Source organism: Camelus bactrianus, chromosome 34, assembly GCF_048773025.1.
Source record: "Camelus bactrianus isolate YW-2024 breed Bactrian camel chromosome 34, ASM4877302v1, whole genome shotgun sequence".
NCBI classification, from domain to species: domain Eukaryota; kingdom Metazoa; phylum Chordata; class Mammalia; order Artiodactyla; family Camelidae; genus Camelus; species Camelus bactrianus.
Window position 1 is genome coordinate 18764018 of NC_133572.1, and position 22891 is coordinate 18786908.

Consider the following 22891-nt stretch of genomic DNA (forward strand, 5'->3'; position numbering starts at 1 on the left):
CTTTTCTTAGCTTGTGGCATTTAATCTGACACCTAAAGGGTAAAGCAGGAACTAGCTTGGGGAAGTTTGTTCTCCACAGAAGGAGCAGCTTGTGCAAAGGCCCTGAGGTGACACTGCACAGCTACACAGCTGCCACAGGCTTTTACAAGGTCTTTTTTTCTCAACAGAATCACACCGATGATGCCTTTATAGTATTATAATAATTATAAATGTTTGTTCTATTGTTGCCTTCATGGATTAATTTGAGGCTCTCCATTGAATTATAGTTCTACAGTGAAACCTACCATCTGGAAGTATTCATTCTCTCAGGCTGTGACACTTACCCCATGTGTCTGTGATTGGGTGCGTTAGGAAAAGTTTATGCATTTTACTACCTTCAGGAAGTGTTGTTTGCTGGTCCCCTGCTAGACCTGAATCATGACACATATTTTCAGGGGTAGTGGACGAAGATCTGTCCCATAGGAATTAAAATTTATTTTTCTGGCCTCAGCAAAAGACAGGCCTGGTAATTTTCAGTATATTGATGAGTCATGCAAACCTCATACAACCCTCTTACTCTACCTATTCTGCTGATCTGAAGGCAAACAAACAAACAAACAAACAAACCACTACTTCATAGTGTTTGTTGAATGACTAAATGAGAAAAAAAATGAATGAAATGTGGATACTAAAATCAATGCCATCTTTTAAACTCTTGCTATTTTGGTGGGCAGTTAGTGAAAGAACAGACAAATGGTCCGAAAGCTACAGAGCAGGCACAAAAGTAAATAAATAAAAGAGCTTAATGAAATGGAGAAAAAGCCCCATATTATTCTTTAGATCTGAATGATATGATGGTCCTGGCCAAACGCAAAGGGTCTCACGCAGAAGGGAGAACATAAAGCCTGAGAGTCTCAGAGACCCATGAAATTCTCAGACGTCCCGGCCTTTAGGGAACAGCGCCTTCACCGCGTAGCTGGACGTTAAAGGAGGCTGCAAGCGGAGAGTTGGGGTCCAGAGCTTACTGGCTTCTATTTTCATTTTTTTTAAACCTGTATTTTATTTTTTCTGACTTGTATCTACCAAATGCCCATTATGAAAAGCTTATTTCAAAAAAAAAATCAATTCCTTTTGCCTTTTTTTTTTTTTTTTTTTGGTAGGGGGAAGGTAATTGGGTTTATTTGTTAATTAAAAAAAAATTTTTTTAAATGGAGGTACTGGGGATTGAACCCAGGACCTTGTGCATGCTAAGCACATGCTCCACCACTGAGCTACAAGCCCCTCCCCACCTTTTGCCTTGATTGGTGCCTAGGAATGGTGTCTTAATGATGGCATCTCCTGGAATGCAGTTTCTTAAACGGTGCATTCTTTAAATTTGCTCTTTGGTTCTTGGCATCACTGGGAAGTGTGGCCCATGAACGCACATTCTCACCCAGTGAGAACAGTCCAGCATCACCTGTTTGCCTGAATGTTTCCCAAGACCTGAGTGAGAATCACCAAAGGATCCAGAAGTCCTCACCTTTGCGCAGAACTGGCCCAAGGTGCTTTCTTTCATCGCATTTTGAGTCCTGGATCCCAGTGACTTTTCAAGCTTACCTGAACTCTTTCTGATTGTTGCAATGTTCCTGCAAAGTCGGATACTCAGAGAGCGCAGACATTATATTCAAACAGTGACAACCAGGTTTACCTAACACAGATTCTTGCCTCATCAGAACTAAGACTGATGAAGAAACTGTGCTGAATTTCCTAAACCCTGGTTTGTATTCAAACTGGCACGAGGGCTCGGACCCCGGGAGCTGCACCTCACGGCACTGCGGGGTACACAGCTCTCCCACAAAGCTCGTCTTTGGCTGCATGGATTAAATAATGGTTTGGCTTTGCTTCAGTGCCTTTGACCCCTTTCTGGCGATCCACCTGTTTATTGACCCCTTTCTAAATGGAAAGCACCATGGGGTTCAGCTCTCATTGTTTCTACCGCTAATTGGGGGATTAAGACACACAGACCTTTAAGGAAGGAAAAAAAAAAAAACAGTGAAAGTGCTAAATAAGAATAAAAGAAGATCACAACATGAAATGACATAAGGCAACGCATCGTTAGGGGCAAAGGACTGAAACTGTTACTGCAGTGGGGTTGGTAGACGGGGAAGACATGCCTGGAATCCCAGAGAAGCCCGAGCAGGTGTCATGGGTGAAGTAGAATTTGATCCGGGTCTCAAATAGGCCAGTGGTTCTCAGTCTTTCCTGGACGTGAGGGCCACATGGGGAGGTTCTAAAGACGGCCCAGGAAAATACCCAGGATATGCATAAAAGAGGAGGAAGGGTGCCTTGGGAAGAAAAGACATTTCAAGAAACAAAGCTTGTTTGGTTGTGGTAAAAAGTTAGTGGAGGTGAAGAAAAAGAAGGCAGAAAAATTAGGTTTCATCCCATTTTTCAAGAGCCTTGGGTGCCAGGCCGAGGAATTTTAGAAACATACTTGGCTCAGGACTGTGAGTATATTTAACCACAACACCTGACTTTTACAGCTGGAGAAAGATGTTAGAACTCCTGTGTATCACATAACTCCTCACCTCCCACTTCCACTCCCTGCTTGGCTTAAGTTGGACAGAAATTAAGCGTAGATACGTGCTAATCTTTCACCAGTTTCTCGTTCTCTTGGATATAGGATACCAGCTGTTACTGTGGGGATGTGCTGATTCAAACAGAAGTACAGGTTTTCTTCTAGGAAGTTTATAGTGCCTGGTCTTACGTTTAACTCTTTAAGCCATTTTGAGTTTGTTTTTGTGTATGGTGTGATGGGGTATTCTAACTTCATTGATTTACGTGGGGCTGTCCAGCTTTCCCAACACTGCTTGCTAAAGAGACTGTCTTTTCTGTATTGTATACTCTTGCCTCCTTTGTCAAAGATTAATTGACCGTACTGTGTGGGTTTATTTCTGGCAAACATTCACTGACATAAATCTTAGCAACTTTCTCCTGGTCTACCCAGGCAACAGAAATAAAAGCAAAAATAAACAAATGGGACCTAATTAAACTTACAAGTTTTTGCATAGCAAAGGCAACTATAAACAAAACAAAACGTGGCCTACGGAATGGAAAAAAATATTTGCAAATAATGTGACTGACAAGGGCTTAATTTCAAGAATATACAAACAGCTCCTACAACTTAATAACAAAAAAACAAACAGCCCCATCCAAAAATGGGCAGAAGGCCTAAACAAGTAATTCTCCAATGAAGACATACAAATGGCCAACAGGCTTATGATAAAATGCTCAGGATTGCTAATTATCAGAGAAATGCAAATGAGAACTACAATGAGGTATCACCTTACACCAGTCAGAACGGCCATCATTCAAAAACACCACAAATGACAAATGCTAGAGAGACTATGGAGAAAAGGGAACCCTCCTGCACTGCTGGTGGGAATGTAGTTTGGTGCAGTCACTGTGGAAAACAGTATGGAAGTTCCTTTAAAAACTAAAAATAGACTTACCATATGATTCAGCAATCCCACTCCTGGGCATATATCCAGAGGGAACTCTAATTCAGAAAGACACATGCACTCCAATGTTCATAGCAGCACTATTTACAATAGCCAAGACTTGGAAGAAACCTAAATGTCCATAGACAGATTACTGGATAAAGAAGTTGTGGTATGTATATACAATGGAATACTACTCGGCCGTAAAAAAATAATGTCACTTGCTGCAACATGGATGGACCTGGAGATCATCACTCTAAGTGAAATAAGCCAGAAAGAGAAAGAAAAATACCATATGATATCACTTATATGTAGAATCTAAAAAAATAAAATAAAAGACACAAGTGAAGTTATTTACAGCACAGAAACAAACTCACAGACACAGAAAATAAACTTATGGTTACCAAAAGGGAAAGCAGGAAGGAGGGCAGGAAGGGATAAATTAGGATTGGGGGATTAATATATACACACTATTATATATAAAATAGATAAACAACAAGGTCTTACTGTATAGGACAGGGAGCTGTAATCAATATCTTACAATAACCATAATGGAAAAGAATCTGACAAAGAACATATTACCTCTCTATATAAAATTGAATCACTTTGCTGTACACCAGAAACAAATTTCAACATTGTAAGTCAACTATGCTCCAATAAAAAAAATTTTTTTAAAGATTCTTTGCACATAAAAAAAATCTGTTGGATCTTAAGATAAATTTTTCACCACTGCATGAATTTAGAAACATGAACGCAGCACATTAACCATAAATCTCATTATTCACGTAACTTAAAAGACTAATTTAAGTACGTTTGCGTTTTAGCATCAAAGATAATTGCCTTACAACTGACAAGAATCTTCTTATTTCCTGGATGAATAAGAGCTTTGAGCAGGTTTACAACCGGATGTAGGGAGAACACACACACACACACACACACACACACAAACACACACACACACATTGAAAGCAACTGAAGTCCACTTCCTGTGCTGCTTCCTCTTAACTGGAGTTTAAAGATGGTAGGCGCTTGCGGTGACCTGCTCTGGATGCTTCGATTTCTGCCGTCTAGTCTCACTCGTCAGCTCATCACCGAATAGCCACAGGCTACCGGGCAGTCTTTTGCCCAAACCTCAGTGACGTGGGGATGTGAGCCCTGCTCCCTGGTCCCCTGAAACGGGAGAAATAGGCCCTATCAGTCAAAACGCATTTCCTCTGATTTTTTTTCAGACTTTCTTGACAGGATGTGGCATTTGACCCTAGAGTATCACTGTTATTTTTTCTCCTCTGCATTTACAATTCTTCTGTCCAATTTTTCTTAAAGTTTTTGTTAATTTTGTAAGAAGAGATGCAGTTGTCAGGTACTCAGGGAGGAGGAAGCATTTATGAAGAACTCTGGTCTTGGGGGAGGTGCTGGAGAGAAGCAACAAAGACGAGCCTTGCTTGGCCATGGCAGCTCTGAACACACAGTCATAAAATCTGAGCCATTTAGAGAATAAATGAATCCTGCAGTGAGAGGTCCTTTAAATAGCTGCAGCGCGTGGTCCGAAAGGGAAGTGAGCATGCGCACTGGAGTGCTGAGCTGAAACATGGGGCGGGGCTCGTGAGTGAGATTTAATTTCCAAGCAGCGGGAGAGAAATGAGCAAACTCTTGGGAGAGCGTTAGGATGGCAAAATGTAACTTTGGTGCGACAAAATAAAAACGAATGAGGGAACAGCAGTCGGCTCTAGATGGATGAGTCTAGAGAAGACACGCAAAAGACTCTATAGAAGAGAACAAATCTAGCTAGAAGACAAGCTAAGAGGCGGTTGCAAAAATTCAGGCAGGAGGTAATTCGCACCTGAACAAATGTCAAAGCCCTGCACAGGGAAATGGAGATCCAAGAGGAATTTCATTGGAAAAGCCCGAAGATCATATAATGCTTCAAATTTAAAAGGAATTTTAGAGATCATGTCGCTTGATAAATAACAAAATGATTTCCTCTGGTGTCAGTGTTTACAGCAAAGATTTTTATCTTCAGCAATGCTTTCTTTTTTAATATACTTTTTCATTAAATGTTATTACAAGATATTGAATATAGTTCCCTGTGCTATACAGAAGAGTTTTGGGGGTTTAATCTATTTTTTGTTACTTTTTTATTAATAGACTATTTTTTTTAGAGCAGTTTCAGGTTCACAGCAGAATTGAGCAGAAAATACAGAGTTGACACATAGCCCTCCCCACCCACACGTATATACTCTCCTACCCTCAACATCCCTCATCCATGTGACATATTTGGTACAATCGACAAATCAACATGGATACATTATTATCAACCAAAGTTTAGTTTGCATTAGAGTTCACTCTTGATGTTGTACATTCTATGGGCTTTGACAAACGCATAATGACATGTAGCCACCACTATAGTATCATACAGAATAATTTCATTGCCCTAAAAATCCCTTGTGCTCCATCTATTCATCCCACCCTCCCTCCCTCTCCCCAAACCCTTAGAAACCACGATCTTTTTATTGTTTCTGTAGCTGTGCCTTTTCCAGGATGTCATTTGGTCAGAATCGTACAGTTTGTAGCCTTTTCAGACTGGCTTCTTTCATTTAGTAATATGTCTTTTAAGTTTCTTCCATGTCTTTCATGGCTTGATAGCTCGTTTCTTTGTTTTTTTTTACTGCACATATATTTTAAAATTTACATATATGTACTGTTTGTTGTTTCTAAGGATGTTTAGAGCTTTAGCTTTTTAAACTTACATAGTTATCAAAGGAATAAAGCCAACCACAAAATAAGAATTAATTCAACAAGATACATACAGCTTGCTACTTATAATTTCCAAGATATGGAAATGCACATCAATCGTGGAGTAGATAATGAAGATACAGCTCATATGTATGGAATGGAATACAATTCACCCAAAGCCAAGCTCCTTCCACCACTTCAGGCCAATGGTGCACACAGTCAGGCAGAGCTTAGGCTGCGGGTGGCCCTCTCTGCCTTTGACGATGGTTTGGCCTTATTAGTTACATAAATAAAGCGTGGTAGAGTCAGAGTACATTGGCTGTGGAAACGAGAATGGCTGACTCTTCCACAGCTGCTTAGGCTTTTAATTAAATCTTCATTTTGTTGCCAGTTTGGCAGAGTGCTATGCTGGCTAACCCAAATTTGGATTTCTAAAATTTTGCTCTTGTAAAAGTGTAGGGAAAGTCATCCCCTACTTTTTCGTCTCTGTTGCTTCTGCATGTACTTCTGTCCACATATGGAGCAGACTGGTCTTCATGGGTTTAATCTTTAGATCGAGGTCACTTCTTCCCATGGGTATTCATACATAACCCAGGTAAAAGGTTAGATAAGCTCCCCCCAGCCCCCTTTTTAAGACTTTTACAAAGTGCATGCATGTCTGTGTATTTGACTGATAACAACTCTGTTGTGTATGTCACAGCAAGATTAGGACAGCTACACATTGAGAAAATCATATTCAGAGCAATTAAGTGACATTGCCAGTGAGTGGCTGGCCCAGAAAGAGAAGCCAGTAGTCATCCCATCGTAAACAAGTGATTTTTTAATTTAACCAGGTCATGGTGAATCACTAGAGAACCAAAACCCACATTATTTCTCTAACCATAGCTCTAGAAAATTACATTGCAAGAGATGGTGTTGTGTGAGTGTTATGAGTTGAACAATGTCCCCTCTCCAAAGTTCATACGCTGGAGTCCTAACAGTGTCTCAGACCATGACCATACTTGGAAATAAAGTCATTGCAGATATAGGCAGGTAAGACGAAGTCCTACTGAAGAAAGGCAGTCCCATAATCCAGTATGACTGGTGTCCTTATAAAATGAGGGAAATGTGGACCCAGAGACACACAGAGAGGAAACCATGTGAAGACTGGGCCTACCTTGTCAGAATCCAAGAAACTACCAGAAGCCAGGAGAGAGGCCTGAATTGGATCCTTCTCTACCAACTCGGGGGGAGCATGGGCTTGTCAACACCGTGATGTTGGACTTTTGGCCCCCAGAACTGTGAGACAATACATTTCTGTCATTCCAAGCTACCCAGCTTGCAGTACTTTGTTACAGGAATCCTAGGAAGCTAATACAGTGAGGAATAGAACAATGAGTGTGCAGCAAGATAATATAAACTGTATTATAATGTGAATAAAGTATGTATTTTTAATAAGCAAACTTAAGGTCTTTCTCTGAATATTAATGCTGATTAAGATCATCCAGAAAATAAATCTTTTGCTAGAATCAAATGCTTTGAAAAGGTAAAGAAACTCAATGTTGTCTTGGTATTTTCTAACTTGCATCATAGATTAATAGACATTCACGTTTGGAAGACATAATAAGGTCAGGGAGCTGAGCCATCCACTGGATGATTGAGTATCTTCAACAAGGTACCAGCAAGGTGGTTCTTAAGCCTTGGCTTGGATACATTTATGCCAACTCCTGAGGCAACCCACTTTGTCTTTAGCAGCTCTGATGATTAAAATGTGATTTCCTATATTAAACTGAACTGTATCTATTTATAGCTTTCACCCATTTATTATAGTTCAATTTCTTAAAGCAAGAAAGAACACATTTAATTCCCTTTATACATGTCAGTCCTTTCGGTGTTTCACAGCTGTCATGTCCCTCCTAAGTCCTTTGTCCTCTCAACTAGCCCTTGAGTTCTTTTAACTATTACTCCTATGATGTAGTCTATGGTCAGCTCCATGCAGTGTATTCTAGATTATCTTGTCTCTTTTAGAGTGGAACATCCAAATCTTGGTTAATAGTGCAGATTAGAATAAAATTAAATATGCTATTATTCTAAATACTACCCTTCAGTAAATGTAACTTAAGATTAAATTGACTTTGGAGGGCAACACAATGTTAAGTAATATTGCACTAAAATTAACTAAACTTTCATAATCTTTTTTTTTTTCCACTAGATAAACAGTATGATGCTAAGCTCTGGCTTAATCATCAAATACCATAAGTGGCCTGGCACTTAATAGTATCTGACAAGTCAGCTAATGAATGAATGAATCAATGAATGAACATATACAAGTACCAAACCATGCATTTCCTCTTAAACTTGCACTGGTTTTTGTTTTTGTTTTTGTTTGTTTGAAGGATTTTGGGGGTTTTTTTCTTTGTTTGTTTTTAATTCCAAGAAGAAAACTTTGCTTAGTGTTCTTTGTTTTGTTAAAGTCATCCAGAAAATTAATACCTTCTAGCCAATAGAGAATCCTACCATTCATCACGTATCTTCCAGACAGAAAAGATCGTCCTTGTGTTCACGTATTCTTTCTTCTGCACACTCAAATAGCACTGAGGAAAAGAGTCATTTTAAGACTTCGTTTACATCTGTCCTTCAGCTAAGACTTGCACTTTATTCCAGAAAAGGATGTAAATCCTCTGCCTTCTCCATCTGTAAACAGTACTAAACTATGTTGTGTATGTGTGTGTGCATTTAGTTGATTGTGTATACGTATTTACAGATGACTACATGATCTGGATTTTAACACGAATAAGAAGTGCTGGTAGTTATAGTTACAACATAGTGACTTATAAGATCAGTTTTGTTCCCCTATGGATGTAACAACCCCAAGCTGTAACTTTATATAAAGGAAGAAAGAGTGTAAATTGCATTCTATTTCCATTTTCCCAATGAATTATTCAGTCTTATAAAATAACTGAGTCTATCTCTTGTGCTAGATTTTCCTATACATTAAATGACAAAAATTCTTCTCTTTGATTTGCAGAGATGTTAAAGGGCTGATGAGGTATATTTATGAAGTATTAGATGAATTAAAGGAAGACTAACTGACAGCATCTTGATGGAGACATGAATACTCTGTATACCAAGAAAAATCAATATTTCAGATGTTTTTAAAAATAGTTTTTCACAGGAAATATTTTGAATAGCTTGAATTCTGTATTTTACATGCATTGGCTCTTTTAGTTGCTTTATTGTCAAATTAATTTAATTATAGTCATTTTATGATGAAATGTTTCATGCTAGTTTTTTTTTAAGTGAAACATGAATAAATATTCAGTTTTATATTTAAATGTCAATCAAAAATTCTAAAAGAGATGGTCCAGAAGGTTTTATTTTAGTGGCATATAATGAAATCAAATTAATCAGCTAAGGGGTACAGCTCATATAATGATAATAAACATTGTTTCAAGGTGTCTACATTTTGCCTTTGTTAGAAGAGCTACTAAACTTTACTGGTTAAAGAAAAATGCTGGTGTGATTTTTTTGTTGTTTTTAAATCTCCTTATGGAAAATTCAGACTTTGCATCAGGATATGACATTCTCTATAAATCACTCAAAGGACAGAAATGAAAAGTGACACATATATATCCATTTGGTGGCTACCTATTACTGCAACGTATTGTGTATTTGGTTGTGTATTTCAGAATAATATGGGACTCCCTGCCCCAAACTATTTAACATGGTGCTTGTGGCCATGTGTTATTTTCAGGTAAAGTCAATTTCAAATATTCAATTTCATTATTTCTGTAAGTATGTTTTTATTTTATGAACCAGAATACAGGTCAGATATATATTTTCACTTAATGTGTTGGCCTTTTTTCATACTATTAATTATGCCCAGCCTTTTTTTCCCCCAGTTTTTCCAGTTATTTTAAGAAATAACTGACATATGTCACTGTATTAATTTAAGGCGTAAAGCATGATGGTTTGATTTACACATATTGTGAAATGATTATCACAGTAGGTATTGCTAACATTCATCTTCTCATACAGATACATAAAAAGAAAAGAAAAAAGAAAAGAATAAAGGGAAAAAATTTTCTCCTTGTGATGAGAACTCTCAGGGTTTACTTTTTTAACAGCTTTCCTTTGTATCATATACCAGAGTTAGCTATAGTCATTATGGTGTACACTATGTCCCTAGTCCTTAATTATCTTGTAACTGGAAGTTTGTATCTTTTGACTACCTTCCTCCAAAGCCTCTCCCCACAACCCACCATGACTGGTAACCATAAGTCTGATCTCTTTTTCTGTGAGTTTGATTTTTTTACATTATTACTATTCCACACGTAAGTGAGGTCATACGGTATTTGTCTTTCTCTTTCTGACATACTTCACTTTAGCATAATGCCCTCAAGGTCCATCCAAGTTGTTGCACTGGCAAAATTTCGTTATTTTTTATGGCTGAATAATATTCCAATATATGTGTGTTCCACAATTTCTTTATCCATTCATCTGTCAATAGACACAGATTGTTTCCATGTCCTGGCTCTTGTAAATAATGCTGCTCTGAAGATGGGGGTGCAGTTATCTCTTCAAGTTAGTGTTTTCATTACCTTTGAATGTATTCCCAGAAGTGGAACTGCTGGGCATATGGTAGTTCTATTTTTATTTCTGAGACTCCTCTATACTGTTTTTCATAGTCCAGCCACTTCTTAAGTAACTTCATAGTATTTCATCACATACTTAAACTAATTTCTTTACTCCTCTATTGTCAGATTTTTTTTTTTTTTACAGTTTTTCCTCCTATAATAAGCAATGCAGTGATGAGCAAGGACAACATTTTCTTAGCGGAAATAGAAAATTATAGAGCATGGGACCAGCCTTCATGTGTCTTGGGAAATGGAGAAAGAATAAAAAGCCTGAGTGATAATGAGGGAAGCCTTAGAGATATAATGAAAACAAAGTGGGCACCAGAAAGGGAGGGAAAATGTTAGAGATATAACTTACCTGCCATGACAAGCCCAGAACCATACTTCTATTTGCTACAAGGTACCGTTACTCTGATAGAAACCTGGAGTACTTATCAACAAGATTCCACTTGATCTAAGTAGAAAATGCATTTTAACTACAAATCTGTGGTTCATATATCCTCTGTTTGTATTAGTGATATTTGATTAACTGCTTTTTAACAATAGAGTAGTTAGAAATTCCCAAAGTATGTTTAGAAATCTTACTCTATTTATTGAAAATGCATACTCATCAAGATACTGCCAATAAAAATATATGACTCTGAACTTGAATCAATATAAGGCAAAGACTAAAAATCAGGTTTCTACTTCTACCTCTGCCCTAAAAACAAAACAAATGCATTTTCGTGAGGGGGAAAAACAATCACTTCAAACTCTAGTGCCTGATTTCCAATCTTTCCCCCTGTACCCTACCTAGTCCATTTACCTCTGATCCCCACTGTGTTTGTTAGTTCCTCACTATGACTGTGGCTTCTACTCCTAGTTTTGATTTTACTTCTCTGACTGCTCTTTCTCTGGCCCATTTTTTTGTCTTTTATATGTAGAATTACTCAGGTGCTATCTTCTCTTAAGTCTTCTTTACTGTCACTTGCAAAATTATCTGTTTATACTCTATTTAATACATAGATGATGCCCAGATGTGTGTCCAACCTTCATCTATTTTTCAGACCCCCAAGAAGGATGAATTTTTTAAAAATGACACCTAGAAAATTGCTGTAAAACAAAAATAAAGAGAAAAATGTTCCAAAGTAGTCGGGAGGGGGAAAAGTTATGTTCAGGAAAACCACAGAAAGAATAATTACTGACTCCTCAGAAGCAATGAATTTATATCCAATATAGGTACTACTGTTACCTACCTCATAGGGCTAATATAAGGATTAAATGGCTTAACACTATAAATCACTTCAAACAGTATCTGGCACATAGTATATTCTAAAGAAGTGCTTTTAATGCCTCCTTCACTGCTGGAGGGAATGTAGTTTGATGCAGCCATTATGGAAAATATTATGAAGAGTCCTTAAAAAACTGAAAATAGACTTCCCTATGATCTAGCAATCCCACTCCTGGGCACATATCCAGAGGAAATTCTAATTTAAAAAGACACACGTACCCCAATGTTCATAGCAACACTATATACAATAGCCAAGACATGGAAACAACCTAAATGTCCATCAACAGATGATTGGATAAAGAACATGTGGTATATTTACACAATGGAATACTATTCAGCCATAAAAAAGAATAAAACAATGCCATTTGCAGCAACATGGTTGGACCTGGAGATCATCGTAGTAAGTGAAGTGAGCCAGAAAGAGAAAGAAAAATACCATATGATATCACTCATATGTGGAATCTAAAAAAGGACACAAATGAACTTACAAAACAGAAACAGACTCACCGACATAGAAAACAAACTTACAATTACCAGGAGGAAAGGGGGTGGGGAGGGGTAACTTGGGAGTCTGGGGTTTGTAGATAATAACTACTGCATATAAAATAGATAAACAACAAGGTCATACTTTACAGAACAGGAAACTATATTCAATATCTTATAATAGCCTATAATGAATATGAAAAGGAATAAATATATATGTATGTATGACTGAATCACTATGCTGTGTACAAGAGATTAACACAACATTGTAAACTGACTATACTTCAATAAAAAAAATATGACAATTGGGATTGTAAATTACTAACTACAGTCTCTCTTGGAAAAAACTCACCTGAAGTAAATGGAACACCACCAAACACTGTAACTTATGCAACATTTACTTTCTTCTTCATACTTTTCTATAATCATGAACTACTAATATTATTAAAACAGGATAATTTTGAGAGAAGATGTGTTCCACAAAATCAGGGGCTTTGTGTAGCTCACCGCACACTGCAGCACCCAGAACAGAAACCACATTGTCTATAAATTATCTCACACCAAGGATATGAGAAAAAAATTTTTTTAATAGTTTATAATATATACACTTCAGCTATGTAGACAGGAAGGAAAAAGAGGACAAATAAGTTTAGATCAACTTAAATCCTTAGAAGTTGAAATTGGGTTATTTGCATAAATATGAGTAATTCTGCAAATCCTTAACTCTGTTAGTGCAGATAGCAGCCCTTTCATTTTCAAAAGACCCCAGGGAGGCATGTAATAGCATTATTTGTTTCCCTGTCTCTTAGATGCTTTAGTGTTTCTTAGAATTGAGATGCAGAAAACTTATTTTCCCCTTTGGGGGTTGAAAAAATGAATGAAAAGAGAAGCATTCAAGCCAGATTTAGAAACCCAGAAGTCTGAAATGTTTAGGACCCAATTTTTTACTATGGAGCTTACTACTCATTACAAATCAAGAGAGTTTCAGAGCAAGAGGGGTGCTTAGAGATCACCGTCGCTGCACATTGCAGACCAGCCCACTGAGCTCAGTGAGGTTATGGTGCTAATTAGAAACAGAGCTGGGGCTAGAACCCAGGGCTTTTGTCTGACATCCAAGGTGAGTTTTTAATGGACTCTAGCCTTGGCAGTTTTTCTTTAAAGGCTTCCCTCACTCTCTCCCTTTCTCTATTAGATTTTCCTTGCTATGGATGTCAGATACAGAGTTAGATCAAGAGCAGTATTCGTTGGGGGAATCCAGTGGAAAGCTTAGTCCCGTTTCTTCCCATAAATTGAAAGCAACAGGAATCCTTTGGGTAAATTTCTTTGAGCATGTAGGAAAGATTTTTTAATTTGCAGTAACCCTAAAGGGAAGTAGAGTCTGTTCTCATAACTGAGTTGCTATATTTCTCTATGTAATGAGTGACTTTGACATTAGTGTAGAGACATCTACAACTTGAACTTGAACTCAAGGACATTTTACTATTTCTAAGTACTTCCTTCAGGAAAATGGTGATTTACTTCCTTAAAAAAGTTTAAAAATTCTTTATGACTTGTGTAAGTGCACATTTTTTTCTCCACGCATCAATATTTCCTCTCTTTAACCTCTTTCCTCTCTCCTAATTAAGATTTCTGGAGACAGACTGATATATTTTTGAAAACTAAATGACTTTTCAATTAGAAAAATGTGACTATCCTAAGCACTTTTACTTCTCTTCAAAATATATTTGAGCTGAGCTGAAATGTAACCACTCTAAAGACACCATCTATTTGTTTATTTTTTGGCTTTCCAATTTATCAAGTTGTTTTAGACACTGTTTCTTCTGCATGGTCTACCTTATGGCCTATTTTCTCCCTGTCTAGCCCTGCAGTCAAGCACTGTGCTCTACACCTAAGAAGGATCTGTCATTATTATTCTACCAATGTTTAGAAAATGGGTTTGTTTTAGGATCAACATGAGTAGTAACCTTTTATTTTAAATGGGGGGGGGGGGGTACCTAGAGATGATACCCAGGAGAGTACTTTAAGTTTTCTCTGTTTTCATTTATGATCCACCTCTGTTCACCTTCATCACTCAACTGTCAAAAGAAAAATCTGTCTCTGAGCATCACAGATTCTTTTAATCTATTTGAACTTTACCCCATATGAAGAGACCTCATCAACATTCAACCACAGTGATATTCCATTGTTTCCGTTGTTAAAGCGAAATTACCTTGACACTTGTTAAAAATGGAAAGGATGACTTTATTCAAAACGATGGCAAAATAAGGCAGAGAGGTTGAAGCCAACTCCAGGTACAAACAGGGGCAAGTGGGACCTCATAGCGGGGGGAAAGGATGACAGAAGAGATGGCAAGTTACTAAGAGGCGCTTGTTTGGATATTAAGGTGGAGGAAGATGAGCTTGAATGGGTATCACAAGTGGGGACGATTCTCTTAAAATTAACTGGCTTAGCAGGATTTTTTTTTTTTTTTTTTTTTTTTTTTTTTTTTTTTTTTTTTGCTGCAACTGGGTTCAGCAAGTCAAGCCCGGTCAGGAAGAGAGTCTTTGTCACCAGGACCTTTCTAAATTTGGTTTTACCCACTCCTAAGGCCCAGTTTAGAATCCTGGAAGGACCGCCCTAGCTCTCTTACAACTCTGGGAAACAAGCCCCGTTATCACTCATAATGCTGTCGCAGATAGTAGCGCCACCAGTGTCTTCCTCCGCACAAAATCTGTTCGTAGACCTGCACGCACAGTGACAGCTTGTTCAAAGGGAACCCAGGAAATCTGATCAACCCCAGAGGATGAGAATATTTATAATATTTGTATTTTGCTGTTTGCCAGGCACTATCCTGGATCATTTACAAAAACATAGTCCCATAAATCCTCACTGGATCACCTTACATCCTCTGGGGTAAGTACCATTATTCTTTTCCCAGGATTACAGGCAGAGAAACTGAAGCACATAGACGTTACAAAACTTGTCCAGAGTTACCGAATCAAACCATGTCAGGGCTGTGATCGGGAGCTAAGCAACGTGGCTTTTGAGATGGCGCTCTCATGCGCTGCGCACTCCTGCTTCTGTACAGCCTCGTTTCCTCCCTTTCCCCAAACACAGAACTGGGAGCTGGGTGAAGGGGCAGCGGAAGGCTATATTTTTTGTGGAAGTTGTGTATTTTGGTGCATTCTTCACACTCAGAACCCTTTCCCTCTGCCACCTAGTTCACTGCTTCATACGGCAAGTCACCAGTAATTTCTTGTTGTTGAATAAAGGATGGTTGAATACACTGCTAGGTCATGTTTAGTTCCCGATCACCGATGAGATAACCAAATTATGTTTCTCAAACTCTGGCGAGTCAAGGGCTGCCTGGCAACATTTAGGACGAGAAGGCAATGTCTGTATTGCACAATAGACAGGTGATTGCCGTTGTCTCACGGGAGGGCAGCCCACGGGGCCTTCCAGTGTCATCTTGGGATGGGCTGGACCTCAGGCACCTGTATGTAGTCATGCAATAAATCTTCCTTCCTGAGATTTTTAGATCTCCCCTGATGACAGGCTGCTGGTTCGTGGGATGCTGCGGGAGCCCCTCCCATTGCTTTTTAGGGCTGATTTAAATTCTTCTGCCACACTTCCCACTCGGCTCTTTATTCATACCTTCTTGTCCCAGAGAAACCTGAAGCCAGAGAAGTAAGACAAAAAGGTAAGGGAAAAACAAGAAATGAACAAAGCCCCAGAGGTTCCTAAAGTAATTAGTGGGAGTGACAAGCTAAATGAGTCCTGGAGTGAGAGACTGGTCTGTTTATTTCATTTTTACTTTTCCGTGATCTCCACCAGAGCTCATCAAAACTCATTTATCCTAAGAAATCAATGGCTGATCTCCTGTGAGGTAGAATCAATAAATCTACCATGTTCCACCTGGGTTCAAAATGAGTACTTGGTTCACCCTGGGCTGTGAAGCACAAGCCAAAGAATTGCGGTGACTTTTTTTAATGTTCGAATGAAGAAAATTGACTTTTCACTGTGACTGCGTGAGTGAAATGCTGGATTTTTGTGGAGGCAGGGAACAGGTGTGGTCGGGTGGGGTGGGGCTGGTTGTTGTCGGTCTCTGAAATTCAATTCTGCCCTCAGAATGTGCATGACCAAGTGTCACTTTGGCACATCTGGTGCCAGTTTAGCATCTAAGGGTTTTCATATGGGATTCAAACATAGATTGCAGCAGGAGGGGGCTTCCCTGGAGAGAACTCCAGGGGAGAATATGGTTGTTTCAGGTGCGTTTGATCTTTTTATTGAATTTGCCTGGGAAAATCAATTAAAAGACAGAATTTAATTTTCATGCTCAGAGCAGAGGCTATTCATTTCAGCTTATGCCTGACAACAGATTTGTGTGTGTGTGTTTTCATTAAATAAGCAATTCCAAGTGTTCAAAAGGCTGATTCTCTCTTGGGCATGGGGGGAATTTGAATGGGGACTTCATTCTACCAACATTTCACTAACTTCTCTGCTTCACCTGGCTTCTCTATGAGACATGTTCAAATCGTATACATACCAAAGTAATGATTTAACTATTAGAGACTAAAGCAGTGTTTGAAAAAAGATATTAATAGTGTATTTAAATTGCAAAGTGGAATTAGTATGATTGTAGAGACTAAGGGTCACCAACTGAACGCTTGATTGCCTCCTGTTCTTTGTTTGAAGCAACGGGATATAAAAGTAATGTTAGTTAACAAGTCTTTATGTAAATAAAAAGTTTCGGGCAAGTTGCCCTCTCAGAGACTCAGTTTTCTCCGCAGTCATAATCATGCCCGCCTCAAAGGATTGTGGTAAGATGTGAAACCCTTACCAGAAGGCTTGGCACAGAAAGTCTTGGCTGTTTTAATTGCTGTTTTTGTTCAAGTTTACGGCCGTAGGACAGCTCCAGTACATTACGCTCTGAAACAATTAGCATCAATTTTTATCCAATGGGAAACTGGATGGAGGGGCCCTTGGAAGGCTCTATAATAGCAGTGTCTGTGGGAACTCATACAGGACTCTGGCCTCTCTGGCCACCCAGTAAGACTAGAGGCAAAATGCTGACGTGGAGATTGTAAGCTAAACAGTGAGAATTAAGGAAGGTGATCACACTCTCGCTGGAGTGGAGCCTCCCACCACAGCCGTGCTCAATAGCCATCACATCAGTGCACCTCCAGGTACCTCAAGCCCTCACCGGAGTCAGCTCCAAAAATGATTACAGCCTCCTTCATCCCCAAACAGAATAACACGTGGAGGTGAAGATGCGCACTCTTTATGCTGGAGAATACTTAGCCACAAGCCCCTTCCTGGTGTCATGCTGAAGGAAACAGACTCTGGAGACAAGCCCTGGGCTCCACTGCCTGTCCTTTTTCTGCTCTAGGACTTTCACAGGTTACTTAAGCTCCATGGGCTGAGAGTCCTTGTTTGTCATCTCATGGAGTTATTGCAAGGATTATATGAAGAAACAATTGCATGTCACATGGGACATTGTCTGTTGCACAGTAAGTCAATAAATGTTAGTGATCTATTTATTTCCTTGCTTGGATGATCTTTGCACTGAGAAGTGTTAAAAGATAAACTAAGGCACGTTAAAACTTTTAAGAGTTTGAGCAAAAATCAATTTGATTCTGCTTATATCATTTATTATACAACTGTAAAGGAATTTTGAATGTATTTGAAGACGAGTTTGGCAGAGACAACTAGCAAAGATAGGTTCCTTCTTCCCCAGCAAGAGATTTATAATTGGGCACTTGGGAATTGGAGACTGCATTTCCCAGCCACCTTTGCAACTGGGTGAAGTCATGTAACTAAGTTTGCACCAATGGAATGTAATCAGAAGTGATGCTTGCTACTTATGTGCCTAGGCATTAAGATATTGTGCATGAAATCCTCCAGACTCTCTCCTCCCTGCAAGCTGGAATGCAAATGTGCCTGTGATTTAGTATCACGCAGGCAGGGCAAGACAATGCCCTAGGGAAAGGGTCATAAAACTAAAGAGCTGCCTGTTTTAATAAATAAAACTTTATTGGGACATTAAAAAAAAAATCAATTAGAATCAGGCAGCACCGAAGTGTAAGTGATTAGAAGCCCTCACTGACTGGAGATGGGGAAAGTCTTTGATACAGAAGAGGCAGAAGCAAAGCCTGGAAATTATTTGATTTTTGGCTGTAGCTTAAGCAGCTGCATTATTTGAGAAAGACTTGTTGGCTGTTTGTGATTGGTTGTCTGAGGTTTTGGGGGTTTTTTGTTTTTTTTTTTTTAATTTTGAGGCATTGCAGGGTAAATTTTCGGTGTGCTTATGCAGGCTACTAAGCCATTAAAGCCACCTCTGTCTAAATGACCTCCTTGTTTAGTTTAACAGATACAGATATCATCCTGGTTTTATTAGATAGTCTCCTCCATGAGTTAAGTTGACTCAGAGTAAAGGAATTGGGAGAAAGAAGAATTAGAAGTCCTGCTTCCAGAATCCACAGTCAAGCTTGTGAAGTTGCACCATTTATTAATTTAATAGCATAGGATCTGAGAATTGTCTCCAAGCTTTAAGCTGTTGCTCTTCTTACTTCTACTAGTGAGGGTTCGAAAAGTACTGGGAGAAGATCTTTGTTCCTGAACTATCTCTAAGGAGATAATTAGCAAAATTTCATATGCCAAGTTTGCTCTGGAAAAAGGTTTAAACTTGTTCAAACTGTTTTGGGGACTCAAACCTATTTCTGATGGTTTCTTCTGAAATGAAATGCTAACCCATCCAAAATCATGTAGATTTAGAATTGTGGATAGACACATTTTCTGCCCATCTTGTCAGAGTTTGGATATGTATCTAATTTTCACACTTTTTCCATTCTGCTGTCGGAGAAGAGGTTCTTGCCTCGCATAGGAAAGAATTCAAGAGCAAGACGTAGTAAAGTGAAAGCAAGTTTATTTAGAGAGACACACACACCATAGACAGAGTTGGGTTCATCCCACTCAGAAGGGAGAGTGGCTTAGGAGATACAAATTCCATAGGCAGAATGTGGGCCATCTCAGAAGGTGAGAGGGAGAGAGACCAAGAGATGTGAGTGTTTAGTTTAATGTAAAAGCAGATACACACTCTATAGAGTGCGGGCATCTCAGAAGGCAAGAGAGAGAGTAACCATGAGGTCACGGAGTTGTTAATTTTACGGGCTCAGTAATTGCACATGCTAACAGGTAGGAGGATTATTCCAACTTCTTTGGGGAAGGGGCAGGGATTGCCAAGAATCAGGCCCCGCCCACTTTGGGACAGCCTAAGAGCTGTCATGGTGCCTGTGGGTGGGCCACGAGGCTCAAGGTCTACTGGAAGTCAAATTATCTGCCATCTTGGTTCTAACTAGTTTGTTCTGTCCTGAACTGCTGAGTCATTTCTTCAATGGTTGTGCCCTGCCCTCTTCCCTCCTGTCTCAATTCCACCTTGAAATCATTTTAGTACTAGACCCACTCTGGTTTGGAGCCAGTGTGTTATCTCTAAATTCCTCTAAACAGGTGTTTTGAATAATGATACAGAGCACTACTAAATTATTTTAGAGAAAAATGCCATCTGGGAAGATGGTAAAGATAACCTAGCAGAGAGCTATACAAAAGCATGATGAGGTGGTTTATTTGCAAGAATATAGAAGATACTTAATTTTGTTTTGACAACTTACCTTACTTACAGCTTTTCAAGATACAATTAGAAAATAAAATTTAAAGCAAACATCACTTTCTCCCTTCATAAGGAGATTATTTTTTCTATGTTGGTAAGCAATGTGATATCTCTTAAGAGATTGGAGATGCCCGGATTTCTGCAGAGCATTCTATGTGCTGTAATTGTTATAAATTCTATTTATAACATGTTTATAGTATGTATAATATAAAATGATTTTGGGTGTTTGTTAACAGATTTGGCCTCTTGGTTGCTGAGAGTTTTAAGGCATTTCGACTGGCAATATTAAAAATAAGTTATTAGGAAATTTTATGAGAAGAGGATCTGAAGAAAATAGAAACGTTATAATGAACATCTCTGAAATAAAACATTGTCAGTATGAATGGATAATGGTTTCTCTATTATCTCCAATACAGTGGTTTCTTATTATCTATTTAACTCCTGACAATTAACATGAATTCATCTTTCTAAGGGCTAATGAACAATGAATGGGTGATTTTAAGTTATAAGTTAGAAGCAGTAGAAATTCTTTCATAATTTTCTTCTCTATTGAGCAGATACCGTATGTATTTATAGCATTTGCCCCCAAGGCTTTCTGCACTGTCCTTTTTACCACTTCGCCTTTTACTCAGAGATATTACAACCAATATATTACAACTGATTGTCTCCAGGCAGTTTTATCTGGGCAGGTAGCCTTATTAAGCAATTGATTTTTCAAAAACAGTATGAAATAAGAAATTTTAGTGTCGGCCAAGGAAATACATCTGAAAAAGCAGCATTCTCTTGACTCCAGGAAAAAAAAAAATGTCTTTTCTTAAGAATTTTTATGTTCCATTTAGTTTCCCAGGGCAATTAACAACTGTCTTGTTCTAGACTTAACAGTAGCATAGAATAATAGCCATGGACTACACATATTCCATTGGTATACTTCGCTAAGGTCAATAAAATTGGTCTTCAGTTTGTTTTCTTTTACAGAGTGGGTTTTTCAAACCTCATTACCTTTGCTAACCTAATCTGCATTCTCCTCAGCAAAATATTATAAAAGTTCTACATTTCACACTTCGATATTGGTTGTTTTGTTTCCAAATAAAATTTAAAAATAGGATTTTAAAATATTGGGGTGATGTCTCTTTTTTTTCTTCTAAGAGTGACACCCTCTCTTTTAGGATTACATTTACTTTGAAGGTTTAAATTTTAAACAGGTTATTATTTTAAAGTATTGGACTATCAAAAAAAAAGTTATTTGAGAAACTTGCTATAAAATTGATTATTTTTGTAGTGATTCATTCCAATTTCTTTCCATCATATTCTGGCCAAAAATCTTACTCTTCTCTGAAGTGTGGCTATCCCTGACTCCTGACTGATATCTGCAGTATCTTAGGGTGAAACTCATAAAGGAATGTCTTTATCTTGAGCAGAAGGAAAACACAGAGAGCATTATAAGGTTTTGGGGTTTTTTTCTTCATTTGCAGAAACTCAGCAACGTTCTTTCCGTACTTACTCAGTTTGGACATTCTTTGCAGGTCAACAATGGTTGTTTTAAAAAACATTTCCACCCATAATAGACTCTTACGCTAAAGCCTGCCTTCCCCGTGGAGTATGGCGTGCTGACCTTCCCTTTGTGGCTCACTTGTTGTGTGACAGTTGATACATCTTGGAGTTGTAGTTTTTCATTCTTCTAATTCTTCTGTTTTTTTAGTCTTCTAATATTCTGTTTTTTATTCTCTTAATTCTTCTGTTTTTAATTCTTCTAATAATGAGAAAGAGAATACAGTGTGAGATTCCTAAGAGGTCTCTGGTATATTTAAACAGTCTTATGAAAAACTCAGGTGTGATGCTTGGGAATCTGACTTTTAAACAAGTTCCACAGGTGGTCCAGATGGCCATCACTCTTCCAGCAATCTTACTTTAAATTCATGAGGTACCTGCTGACAGTTCATCTCTCAATGTAAAGAAAATACAATGAAAAGTAAAGTCGTCCTGAGCACCAAGAAGAAATTGGCTGGTGAAGCAAAGGTGTCAGAAGCTTTTAAAGAAAATATCCTATCCATTCCTTCCTTGATTCATTCATTCAAGATCTTTATTGAGTGCCTGTCAAGAGCTGGGCTCTGCACTAAGTTCCGAGGATACGGTGTTGAGCAGAAGCAGAGAGCATTTCTGCCCTCGGGAAGTTTAACATCTAGTGGGGGGAGTGATTTTAATCCATACATCATACAGATAAGTGTAAAATTACAACTATGATAAGTGCCAACAGGGAAAGGTTCATGGAAAGAACAAATTACAGATTAGACTGACTATGGAAGATCAGGGAAGTCTTCTCAGTGCAAGTGGGAATTGAAATGACATCTGAAGGATGAGCAGCCATTGGAGAAGTTTAAGCAGAGCAGTGATAGACCTGACTTGCCTTCCAGAAGGATCACGCAAGCTCATCTGTAGAGGATAGACTGTTAGTAGAATCAGGGTAAGGGCAGCAGGAACTACTGGGAGGTTCTTGTGTTAATGGTTTGAACCAGTTGGGTGCAAACAAAGGTGGTGAGAAGTGGTTAGAACCGGAATATCCTCTGTAGTTAGTAGGGCCATTGGGATTTGCTGAAGATTGGATATAGAGTGTGAGCAAAAAGACAGTCAAGGATGGCCTCAGCATCTTTGCACTGAGCAGCACAAAGAGTTGAGTTTTTACTGACTG

General features: G+C 38.5%; 1 protein-coding gene across 2 annotated transcripts in view; it reads left to right on the plus strand.

Annotated features, from left to right (window-relative positions):
* FAR2 (fatty acyl-CoA reductase 2) overlaps window positions 1-22891 on the plus strand; it is a 123876-nt gene that overhangs the window by 41444 nt on the left and 59541 nt on the right. Inside the window, exon 1 of one of the 2 annotated variants that reach the window (XM_045510375.2) lies at window positions 16071-16239. The exons of the other annotated variant lie outside the window; for it this stretch is intronic. The gene's annotated coding sequence lies outside the window, so the exon portion shown is untranslated. Of the gene's footprint in view, window positions 1-16070; window positions 16240-22891 lie in introns of those variants that run through there. 2 annotated transcript variants of the gene reach the window in all.